This window comes from Tupaia chinensis, unplaced genomic scaffold (assembly GCF_000334495.1).
Source record: "Tupaia chinensis unplaced genomic scaffold, TupChi_1.0 Scaffold000272_1, whole genome shotgun sequence".
Lineage (NCBI taxonomy): Eukaryota > Metazoa > Chordata > Mammalia > Scandentia > Tupaiidae > Tupaia > Tupaia belangeri.
In genome coordinates, this window is record NW_006159754.1 from 5,699,492 (window position 1) to 5,707,027 (window position 7,536).

At 39.2% G+C, this 7,536-nt stretch overlaps 1 pseudogene; it reads right to left on the minus strand.

Moving 5' to 3' along the window:
* Nucleotides 1–666: 666 nt before the first annotated feature.
* On the minus strand, nt 667–1,193 carry LOC102478140 (signal peptidase complex catalytic subunit SEC11A pseudogene; annotated as a pseudogene).
* Nucleotides 1,194–7,536: the final 6,343 nt, after the last annotated feature.

Below are 7,536 nucleotides of genomic sequence, written 5' to 3' on the forward strand. Positions count from 1 at the left end.
GATTTAAATGGAAAGATTAGACCACAGTAACACTGCATAGTCAACAGAAGAGAGTTTGAACATAAGACTGAAGTGGTGAAATAGAATTTTATGACTTTTGAGTAAAACATTACTGATTTTTTTTCTATGCCTTGTTTTCCCAATTTAAGCATTTTCTGAGTTATTGATAGGTTAAGCAATTTGTTAAAAACAAACAAACAAAAAAAACCTTTTGTTTATTTCTTTAAATGGAAACATAAACCTTTCTTTCTTCTGTCTTTCTTTATTTCTTTTTCTTATGTTTTTTTTTTTTTTTTCCAGAGAGGGACAGAGAGAGAGAGAGAGAGAAATTGAGAAAGCAAGCCACCAGGTCCAAGACTTGAACTGTGGTCAGTCATGTGGGGGCCCAACACTCTCAACCACCATGGCAACTGCTGGCCCCTCAACAAATATTTTCAATGATTATTATTATTTTTTTGGCTCAACCTTTTAATAGAGAAAGTTCGCTGATGTACAAAAATGTAAAAGCCTCACAATGACAACATATGAAATTCTGTGATTGAAAGTCCCCTTGAGTGCACTATGGAGCACATGCACCTGCCCACACATACTCTGGCATGGAAGCATAAGCTAATCCAAACCAGTCCTACCAAGAAGTGCCAACACGTGTGTTCTCCATTGCACCTGTCACAGAGCAATATCTACTCCAAACATTCAGTAACAAAAAGTAAAGTGTCTTCCCAGGAACAACAAGGCAGACTTCTTACGATGGACCAGCACAAATAAACCCAGCAAAAAGAGTACCACCTACCGCCAGTGTTGTCCTGGTTTATAGAGGCTTTGGTCATCCACTGCATTATTATCGCCTTTGGTTAAAAACTTGATATGCCCATTTTGCTTTTCATGAATCTTCAGGAGTCGGTGAACTATAGGAATCTCCCTTTCTTCTATCCTTAAAAACAACAATTTCTCCCACTCATATAGGATCTTCAACTCGATTTGTTAGAAAGAGAAGATCTCCTCTATGAAATGCAGGTTCCATGCTGCCACAGAGCACCACTACAATTGGACTTTCACTTCCAGTTATTATCATCAGCCCCTTCCAGATCATTAGTGCTGAGGAGACAATCATCCTGAAATTTAGGACTTGATAAAAGATAGAGTTGCTGCTTGTTCATCCGCCACACATCGTCCAGAAAGTCTAGAGACAGCATGGCTAGGTTGGCGAGCAGGACAGTGGCAGAAGAGAGGGCACAATGTGGCCCGCGGGTGGAACCTCAATGATAAATGGGTGTAAATACCAGATATAGTGTGTGTGGAAGACTAGGGCCTGAGGAAGGACATATAGAGGAAAAATAAGGAGGCAAAGTATTAATGGGACAAAAAAATATGGTATTATCTGTTGAAGATATTTTATAGTTTAACCAACTGGACTAGGGAGAAATGTTCATACAGTGAAATATTTACTTTGTAAGCTAAAAAAGGTAATTGAACGTATAAAAAAAAGATATAAAAAATAAGAAAAAAACTAAGGTAGAAACTATGTGACAACAACATTTATTAAATAGAATTTTAATAAATTAAATTAAACCCTATTGATAAATACCAATAAAATTGAAGCTCATGGTTAGATGAACATATAAGCTATTATATCATAGTTTTAAAGTTTAAAGATAAAATAAGATACTCTTCAATGTTAAATGTAACATTTGGGGTTGATCAGTGGTGCAGTGGTAAAATGTAATGTCTGCAAGTCTGCAGGTTCACATCTACGACCTCCCAGAATATGTCAGGAATGTACCTGCTCATGATCCAGAGCTGATAGAGACTGGGACAGGACTGTGAAGTCAAGATCCTGTGTAGGATACCTGCCTCTCTGTTTCTGTTTCTGTCTCTCTTGCTTATGGAAGAAAGAAATAAATAACTTATTTTTTTTTAAAAAAGTGACATTTATGTGCAAATCATTGTGTCTTACTTAATGTTAAAACATTCTATCCATTCTTCTAGGCGGAAGTAGCATATTAACCAACTGTGAAAATGCAGCCATTTGAGGGTACTTCATAAAGAGCATTAATTTGTAGTAAATACAATGAGCAGGTATATCTTGTTCTGTTAAAAAATTAATGCATCAGAAATCAGTAACCACCAAAAGGTTAATTAAAATGTTACTGAAAAAGCTAGGCCAGTTGGTGGTGTGGTGGTAAAGGCCGCTGGATCCCACATGGCCAACCGGAGGTTTGAGTCCCATCCCAGCAGCTTATAGGACTTACCTGGTATATATGCATGCATGCCCAAAATCCCAAGGGAAGAAAGAAGAGGAAGGGATTTCAGAGCGGCCATCCCCCCTTAAGGAGTGATTTTTCACTTTTTCTCTCTGTCTCTGATGAGCACATGAGCCTGATAGCAAAATTTTAAAAAACTCAAAAATAAATGCTATTAAAAATCTCATGTAACTTTCTTCCTTGGGCCAGTGTAAGTTTAAGGTGATCTAAAATCTTATTAGACCTATACTGAGAGACTTTCCATAAACCATAGATACCAATGGATTCAAAATTAGAATATTATCTTAATCAATATATGCAGCAAACTTGGTCAATTGCCTTAAAGAATTGGGCTGCAGACTTTTTTCAATGTACACAAGGAAGAAGACTACCTCAAACTTTCTCCCCAACTTGGCGAGATGCACATTTTGAAGATCTTCTGTAGAGAAGAGTTAAAATAGAAATTCACCACTGGTTTAGCAAGTACCAGAGCATTGCCAACAGAAAGCATAAAGAGGATTTGGGCCTGTGTATTCCAACAATCAAAGAAACTTATCACCAGTAAATTCCTGCATCTCAGATGCCTGAAAAAATGTGCATTGTTTTCTGCTCAAGTATGTAGGGATGCCCCGGCAATAATAAATATCTTACTTTATATCCAAAAACCTCATTATAAATACAGGCCACAGTTATCCATTTGATTTTAAGAGCAAAAGATTAGAAGTGATGTTCCCCTGGCTTTGCACAGTCCCGCTTCAGAACAGAGCCGCATTATTAACAAGGAAGCAAACAATTTGTAGAGGTTTTGTACATGCCTTTGATATCTGTGATTGATTAGACTTCAGAAGGCTGAGGAGGAATATGACTCAATTAAGTGGAGATTTTATGAAGCACAGATGAAGGCGAACTGAGAGTTTCATTTTTAAACGAACCCCCTGGGGTTTTAATAAAATATGCAGCAGTCACTCCTTGACATATTCTCTGCCTCTTCTGCTCCTTCCTACCAAAGCTGGAAAAGCTTTAAAGAGTATGTAAACTCTGTTTTGCCCCATGGGTCCCTGTCTGTGGGTCAGTTTGAAAATCAAGATTAAAACAATAACCAAAGAGAGTTTGAATTTACATCTAAGATAACAAACAGGTTTCGGATTTTCTGCCAAATCTAATCAGTCAGTGGCAGCTGCCTGGGGTTCCATGTTGAGGAGAATGGCAGAGAACACTGGCCCAGTGGGAAAGAAGCCATGATGGATTAGCGATGTTTGCCACAGACTCAGGAAGGGAATGGGATGAACCTATATCATGCATTTGCTGACTTGAGTGAAGATATAAAATAAGTAAATAAAACAATGGAGATGGCATGATTGTTTCAGACCACCATAATGGAGGGACAGTAACACTTCCATACCAAAAAGGAAAAAATGTGAAACGTGTGTGTGTGTGTGTGTGTGTGTGTGTGTGTGTTACTTACAATACCTTCAGAGTAAAGCTGTTCATTCATTCAGTAAACACTGGGACCAGAAAGATGGCATAATGGTTACATTGCTGGACTCTCATGTAGTCGACTGCAATTCCAGTCCCAAACCTGGTGGCCTGAAACTCACACTGGGCGTGTGTGCATGCATGCCCAAAATCCCAAGAGAATAGAGAAGAAGGTTTTGTGGCATGGCCACGACCCCCTGGGGAGTGATTTCTTGCTTTCTGTCTGTCTCTCTGTCTCTCTGGTGAGCACACATGCCCAAGAGCAAAAATTTCTCTAAAAAAAATTATTGAGTGTTTATTTAATATCAGGAATAAGTGTATAGTATGTAAGATAAACATTAAGATAGTGTATATTTACTATACATGTAGAATGTTAAATATAAAATTACACAAATTATATAGTATATATAAATAATAAAATAATAAATGTTGAATGTATTATTCCAAATGTTAAAGATACAGTAGGTAGTTTCCAATCCTCTTACGGTGCATGTGAGGAAAAATCGAAACAGCAGTTCAATAAGTAAATATATATCTGGGACTTCTAAGGGACGAGAATTAAAATAAAGCAAGGAAAGGGAGCAGAGAGGACTGAAGAGGCTCTTTAATATGAAATGGTCAAAGGAGGCTTCCCTAAAGAAGTAGCTTTTGAGAAAAATCTTGTAGAAGTGAATGGCAAATTCATACGTATGTGTGAGAGTGGGCATTCCTTCTTCAAAGAGGAGCAAGGACAAAGACCTCGATGCGGGGAGTGTGGTTGGTGTGTTGAGAAAACAGCAAGGGGTTCAAAGAAACTGGCTTGTAGGGAACACTAGAGAGAGTGGAGACAAGAAGAGAGAAATCCCAGGGGCAGACCATGGAGTCTCACCTAGTAGGCTATGGTAAGAATGTCGTCTCTTGGGGTCAGCAGGTGACATGGCGGTTGAGGCGCTGGACACCCAGCATGAGTTTGAAGCTGCCGGGTTTGTAGTCAGCCATGTGGGAGTCCAGCAACGCAATCATCATGCCATCTGCTGGTCCCTCCGATATCCAGTTTTTCCTGCCCCATTTGTTGAAAATAATTTATTTTCTCCATTGAATGATCTTGCCACTGTTTTATGGCCAAGCGCAGTTCAAGCCCTGGACCAGACAGCTTGTTTTCTCACTTCCCCTCTGTCTCTCTCCATGTCTCTCTCTGGTCATATTTTAAAAGAGTAGTAATAACAAATAAAATTAAAAATAATTTTTAAAAAGTTGTCTCTTATTCTGAGCAAGAACGTTCCCAGTGGATAATTCTGAACCAAATGGTACCATGAATAATCCAGTTGTTGTTAAAAAAATAATAACTGAAATGGCAGGGAAAGGGTCAAACAGAGAAGAAAACAGACCACTCAAGAGGCTTCCGGTGATAACCCAGGTAAAAACGATGACAGTTTGAGCCAGGGTATAGGTGGAGGTGATAGAAGTGATTTTATCCAGGACATGTATTAGAAGTAAAGCTGATAGAATTTGCTAATGGATGCGAGGTAAAATATGAAAGAAAGAAGAACCCAAAAAGACACCAGTGTTTATGGCCTGAGTGGATTGTAAGAGCAATAGATTTCCAGGAAAAATCAATAATGTGTCTTTGGATATGTAAAATTCCTTTCAATCACAGTAAAATTCACAAACAATAGAAATGCACAAATTTATTTAGTCTGTTGAGTGTCGGCAAGTGTACACTCACCAAACCACCCTTACAATCAAGATAGAGGAAGGTTTCCTCTTTCGTCACCCTCAAAATTTCCCTTTTGTCCTCTGCCAGTCAATTTTCCAACCCCACCATAAGCCCAGGTAACAGCTGATCTGTTTTTATTTCAATCACTTAGATTTGTCTCTTCCAGTATTTCATATAACTATATTCTTACAGTACGGAATCTCTTGGACTGACTTCTTCACTCGATCATATTTTCATTATTTTATCCAAGTTATATGTATCAACACTACACTTCTTTTTATTGCTGAGTATTATTTGCTTTCCTGTGATTGAGTTATCAGAGTTCTTTCTGTCTCCTGGATATTTCTCGCCTGTCAGATGTATGGAGAACAAATATTTTCTCCCAGACTGTGGGTGACCTTTTCTTTTGAAGAGCAATGTATATTGAAGAGCAGAACTTTTAATTTTGTTGAAGATTTCTTGTATGCTTTGTGTTGTTCAGCTCCATTTTTTTTTTCCCACCCAAGGTTATAAAAACTTTCTCTTATGCTTTTTTCTTTGTCTTCTTAAGAGAGATTTTTGCTACAGAGTGTGTGCGCTTGCCAGAGACACAGAGACAGAGAGACAGAAAGCAAGAAATCATCCCACAGGGGGGATGGCCACACCTCAATTGTTTCTCCTCTATTCTCCTCTCAGGATTTTGGGCACTTACAAAATTGCGCCAGAATGAGTTTGAAGCTGCCGGGTCAGGGACTCAAACTGTGGTCAGCCATGTGGGAATCCAGCAACGCAATCATCATGCCATCTGCTGGTCCCTCAGATATCCAGTTTTTCCTGCCCCATTTGTTGAAAATAATTTATTTTCTCTATTGAATTATCTTGCCATCATTTTAAAAATTCAATCAACTCTAGATGTAAGCATCTTTTTTGGATTCTATTCTGTGGATTTCTCTATATGTGTGTTCTCATGTCAGTTCTACAGTGTCTTGAATGCTATGGCTTTATTGTAAGCCTTGCTTTGTCCCTCCAGGTAGTGGTAGTGGCTCATTATTGTTACTAATAACCTCGGTTACCTCTCCATTCTTTGGCTCACTTCTCAACTCTTCTGTTACTTACATGAATTAAATTCCCTTTGTTGTAAGTACTTCAAGGGGTTTGTGTTTTCCAGATTGAGTTTTACCAACATATATTCTCACACAACTGGTAGTTGCAGTAATCATCCTCATTTTACAGAGGAGCGAACAGAGGCAAGAGGAAGTTGTGTAATTTGCCTTTGTTTAAAGCACTGGTATGTGAAGGAGGCAAGGGGCAAAGCAAAGCAGTCTGGCTTCAAAGCTTGTGCTTTGAATACTTTCCTCTGCTGCTGACTGGCAGATGATATTCAGACCTTGACACTGCATGAAACCATGCAGAATGGGGGTTAGAGGTGATCAGAGGACTGGGCCCAGGAAAACTCTAGTCTTAGTTCAGAAAGATAAGAGCCAACAAATGAAACTGTAAACAAGTGGGGGAAAAAAAACCCAAAAAACAAAAAATAACAAAACTATGAATAAAGAGCATCCTGAAATCTGAGTGAAGAAAGGAACTAGTGATTGACCATTGCTCCTGAGAACTAGTGATTTCAGGGAAAAAAGAGCAATAAAGATTTTTCTACCGATAATTCAGCCTCCAGCTCCCAAACTTGAGTGGTAGGGAGCCCTCTAGCCTTCTCTCTGTCTCTGTCTCTGTCTCTCTGCCTCTCTCTCTGTCTTCTCATTTTTTTATAATTTTTCCTTTAAAAACTTTTTAAGGTAAAGTATTCTCTTGGCTTTCAGTCCCTTATTTATCTTGCTAATAATCCCCTTTCCTCCCCCTCTCCAGGAGAGGCAAGGGGTAGGCTTTCAGAAAAAGACTCCAGGGAACCAGCAGTTAGCATAATGGTTATGTTGCTGGACTTCCACGTAGTTGACCACGGTTCGCGTCCTGGACCTGGTGACTTAAAACTCACGCCAGGCACGTGTGCGTGCGTGCCCAAGATCCTGAGAGGAGAATGGAGGAGAAGGGATTGAGGCGTGACCATCCCCCCTGGGGGGTGATTTCTCGCTTTCTGTCTCTATGTCTCTCTGTCTGTCTGGTGAGCACACGTGCCCTATAGCGAAAATCTCT